The following is a 5,710-nucleotide window of genomic DNA, read 5'->3' as shown; positions in this document are numbered from 1 at the left end:
ATCGTGACCCGTATTCATCTCAGACTCGATCACAACTCAAAGTATATATATTATTATAGAATCAACCTCAACCCTGTATAGAGAACTCGATCATTACTGCATATAGAGTGTATATGGTGATTCCAAATAATATTGATAGATGCATCGATATGATATGTCAAAACCTTGTATACGTGTCCCGATATTTAAAGTGCGTAAAATAAATACAGAAATTAAATGACGATAAATAAAATTGCGAGAATATAAATTGCAATAAATAAACTGCGATAAATAAATTACGATAATTAAATTGTGATAAAATAAAATGTAATACGGAATAAACAGTTAGCTAGGTACAGTTAGCTAGGATATTCGTTAGCGTGGATTCTTAACAAAATTTCTCATAGTTAATTTGTTTGTTTCTAACAAATTTTATTTTGTCCAATGTTTTCTTCATTATGCCACTTGTTGGATTATGATAGGTCAAAATCCAAATATGAAATATGAATGAAAAAGGTTATTCTGCGATGAACGGATACGTATATCGGTGGTTGTAAGTAGGATAGTAATTGACTGTTGAATCAGCTTTGAAGAATGTACATTGTAACTTATTATGGTGAAATCTAAATATTCCTCGGGTATTACCTACCCTTTAAAATATTTTCACCATTAACCGTTTGTACAAAAGAAATTTTTAGTTACAATCTTTATGAAAACATATATACATATATTTTTTTCTTCAGATGTAATCATGGATTTAATGAGTTAATATGATATTAAACTCATTTGGTTTATGGTTAGAAATAGAATACATAATCTCTAAAACATTAGAGATTACATAATCGCCATGAAGAATGAAGATAATTGATGTAGAACGATACGTAGAACGATGATTATACTCGAGGTACAAAATGAGATGTTGAGGCATGAATTGTTGATGGTACTGGTATTGGTGTTGGTGGTACCGTTGGTGCCGGTGATTTGCTGAATCTGGTAAATTTTGCACCATATTTTTCAAGGCTACAACTCGGGCGCGTAGTTCGTTGAAATAATACTCCGGGATGATTGTCTGTAAGAACGGGCGAATGAATAAGGTTTAGAATCTGAGTTATGATATATTCGTGGTGAGATATTCGGGAAATGAGGGTGAAAATGGTGTTTAGGACTGGTTCGCCGGTAAATGTTTCAGGTTCTTCGCTAAGAGGTGCAAATGCTTTATTAACTGTTTTACAATATTTATATGCGTGAGTTTCATTTGTCCCTTTTACTCTTTACGTTTTTGGGCTGAGAATACATGCAAATGCTTTATTAACTGTTTTACAATATTTATATGCGTTTCATTTGTCCCTTTTACTCTTTACGTTTTTGGGCTGAGAATACATGCAAATGCTTTATTAACTGTTTTACAATATTTATATGCGTGAGTTTCATTTGCCCTTTTTACTCTTTACGTTTTTGGGCTGAGAATACATGCAAATGCTTTATTAACTATTTTACAATATTTATATGCGTGAGTTTCATTTGCTCCCTTTTACTCTTTACGTTTTGGGCTGAGAATACATGCAATGTTTTAATAACTATTTTACAATATTTATATGTGTGAGTTTCATTTGCTCCCTTTTTACTCTTTACGTTTTTGGGCTGAGAATACATGCAAATGCTTTATTAACTGTTTTAAAATATTTATATGTGTGAGTTTCATTTGCTCCCTTTTTACTCTTTACGTTTTTGGGCTGAGAATACATACAAATGCTTTATTAACTGTTTTAAAATATTTATATGTGTGAGTTTCATTTGCTCCCTTTTTACTCTTTACGTTTTTGGGCTGAGAATACATGCAAATGCTTTATTAACTGTTTTAAAATATTTATATGCGTGAGTTTCATTTGCTCCCTTTTACTCTTTACGTTTTGGGCTGAGAATACATGCAAATGCTTTATTAACTGTTTTACAATATTTATATGCGTGAGTTTCATTTGCTCCCTTTTTACCCTTTATATTTTTGGGCTGAGAATACATGCGCAATTTTTATAAATGATTTACAAAATAGACACAAGTAATCGAAACTACATTCTATGGTTGAATTATTAAATCGAATATGCCCCTTTTTATTTAGTCTGGTAATCTAAGAATTTGGAAACAGACACCCTAATTGACGCGAATCCTAAAAATAGATCTATCGGGCCCAACAAGCCCCATCCAAAGTACCGGATGCTTTAGTACTTCGAAATTTATATCATGTCCGAAGGAGGATCCCGGAATGATGGGGATATTCTATATGCATATTGTGAATGTCGGTTACCAGGTGTTCAATCCATATGAATGATATTTTTGTCTCTATGCATGGGACGTATGTTTATAAGAAATGGAAATATGAAATCTTGTGGTCTATTAAAAAAATTATGAAATGATTATTTATGTTAAACTAATGAACTCACCAACCTTTTGGTTGACACTTGAAAGCATGTTTATTCTCAGGTATGAAAGAAATCTTCCACTGTGCATTTACTCAGTTTAGAGATATTACTTGGAGTCATTCATGACCTATTTCAAAAGACGTTGCATTCGAGTCGTCGCGTTCATCAAGATTATTATTAAGTCAATTATAGTTAGATATATTATGAAATGGTATGCATGCCGTCAACTTTTGATGTAATGAAAGATTGTCTTTTCAAAAACGAATGCAATGTTTGTAAAATGTATCATATAGAGGTCAAGTACCTCGCGATGTAATCAACTGTTGTGAATCGTTTATAATCGATATCGACAATCTTTCATTACAATGAAAGTTGACGGCATGCATACCATTTTATAATATATCTAACTATAACTGATTTAATAATAATCATGATGATCTCAACGACTCGAATGCAACGTCTTTTGAAATATGTCATGAATGACTCCAAGTAATATCTTTAAAATGAGCAATTACACAGCGGAAGATTTCTTTTTATTCGAGTACTTGTTAAACATTAGTAATTTTATCAAACTTGTAATCTTTATTGTGTGAAAAGAAAGATAATAATAAAATTATTGGCTTTCTGTTATACTTTGCATATGTGTGAGTTTCATTTGCTCCCTTTTTACTCTTTACATTTTTTGGGCTGAGAATACATGCAAATGCTTTATTTACTGTTTTACAATATTTATATGCGTGAGTTTCATTTGCTCCCTTTTTACTCTTTACATTTTTTGGGCTGAGAATAAATGCAAATGCTTTATTTACTGTTTTACACTATTTATATGCGTGAGTTTCATTCGCCTTTTTACCCTTTATATTTTTGGGCTGAGAATACATGCGCAATTTTTATAAATGTTTTTACGAAATAGACACAAGTAATCAAAACTACATTATATGGTTGAATGATCGAAATCGAATATGCCCCTTTTTATTAAGTCTGGTAATCTAAAAATTAGGGAACAGACACCCTAATTGACGCGAACTCTAAAGATAGATCTATCGGGCCCAACAAGCCCCATCCAAAGTACCGGATGCTTTAGTACTTCGAAATTTATATCATGTCCGATGGAGGATCCCGGAATGATGGGGATATTCTTATATGTATATTGTGAATGTCGGTTACCAGGTGTTCAATCCATATTAATGATATTTTTGACTCTATTTATGGGACGTATGTTTATGAGAAATGAAAATCTTTTGGTCTATTAAAATGATGGAAATGATTATTTATGTTAAACTAATGAACTCACCAACCTTGTGGTTGACACTTTAAAGCATGTTTATTCTCAGGTATGAAAGAAATCTTCCGCTGTGCATTTGCTCACTTTAAAGATATTACTTGGAGTCATTCATGACATATTTCAAAAGATGTGGCATTCAAGTCGTCGAGTTCATCAATATTATTATTATGATAATTATAATTAGATATATTATGAAATGGTATGCATATCGTCAATTTTCGATGTAAGGAAGTTTGTCTTTTCAAAACGAATGAAATGTTTGTAAAATGTATCATATAGAGGTCAAGTACCTCGCGAAATCGTAACAATAGACCACAAGATTTCATATTTCAATATACATCCTATACATAGAGATAAAAATCATTCATATGGTGAACACCTGGTAACCAACATTAACAAAATGCATATATAAGAATATCCCCATCATTCCGGGTCACCCTTCTTATATGATATAAATTTCGAAGTACTAAAGCATCCGGTACTTTGGATGGGGTTTGTTAGGCCCAATAGATCTATCTTTAGAGTTCGCGTCAATTAGGGTGTCTGTTCCCTAATTCTTAGATTACCAGACTTAATAAAAAGGGGCATATTCGATTTCGATCATTCAACCATATAATATAGTTTCAATTACTTGTGTCTATTTCGTCAAACAGTTATAAAAACCGCGCATGTATTCTCAGTCCCAAAAATATATATAAAAAGGGAATAATGAAACTCACGCATATAAATATTGTAAAACAGTTAATAAAGCATTTGCATGTATTCTCAGCCCAAAAATGTAATGAGTAAAAAGGGATTAAATGAAACTCATATTCGATTTCGATAATTCGATTACATAATCATCACTAATGATGAAGATAGTTTACGTAGAATGATTCGTAGAACGATGATTATGCTTGAGGTATAGATGGTGATATTGAGGCATGGATTGTTGATGGTACTGTTGATGCCGGTGATGTTGTTGAAGCTGGTAGATTTTGCACCATATTCTCCAAATTGATTACTCGGGCGTGAAGTTTACTGTGATGACCCGGGAATTTCCGACCAAATTCAAACTTAATCTTTATATGATTTCGATACAATAAACAAAGTGTGTAATGTTGAGTCTAGAAAATTTTGAAACGATGCTAATGTATTCATTTGACCTTTGACTATTCCCGACGATTCACGAACAAATATTTGTAAATAAATATATATATATATAAATATAAATAAACGTATGTCATTAAGACTAAGTATATAAAATAATATATTGATAATTAACATAAAACCATATATAAATGTGTATGAATTCTATAAATATTTATTATGATATATATATTGGAATATATATATATATATATATATATATATATATATATATATATATATATATATATATATATATATAAAATAAATGTTTTATGTTAATATATATAGATATAAAATCTAAAACATGTAATTTGTGATGATAATGCTATTATTATTTTAAAATCATTATTATTATAGTTAGAAAATAATACAATTTAGTATTATCACTAATAATATTGTTATTATAATTTTTTTTATTATTATTATCATTAATTATTACAAAACTTATTAAAATCATTATCATTGTTATTATAATTACTCATTTATTTTATTAATATCATTATCATTAGTAATAATTAATAGGATTAATTATAATCTATAAATATAATTAATGTAAATAATTAAGATATAGAGTATATCCATACATCTGCATAAGCCAAAGTCTGTTTCACATCATTTTCATACTATAGATGATTTTTGTTTCTGTCTCTCTAATGATAAACGATCGTACCAGTTTGTTATCAATCAACTCCTCCTTTTTATTTTTTTTATTTATTCTTGTACCTGATGAAATAAAATTGTCAAACTACAATTCATATTTGAAGTCCATCACATTCATTGTTAAAAGAAAACGAATTGAGTTACATTATCAATTATTACCTTCATCAATCTCTTTAACCTATCACAACCATATGAACATCTCTATTGCTACAGTTTCCGTTCGAATTCAGTAACAAAA

This window comes from Rutidosis leptorrhynchoides, chromosome 3 (genome assembly GCF_046630445.1).
Source record: "Rutidosis leptorrhynchoides isolate AG116_Rl617_1_P2 chromosome 3, CSIRO_AGI_Rlap_v1, whole genome shotgun sequence".
NCBI lineage: Eukaryota > Viridiplantae > Streptophyta > Magnoliopsida > Asterales > Asteraceae > Rutidosis > Rutidosis leptorrhynchoides.
Note: the sequence above shows the minus strand (reverse complement) of the source record.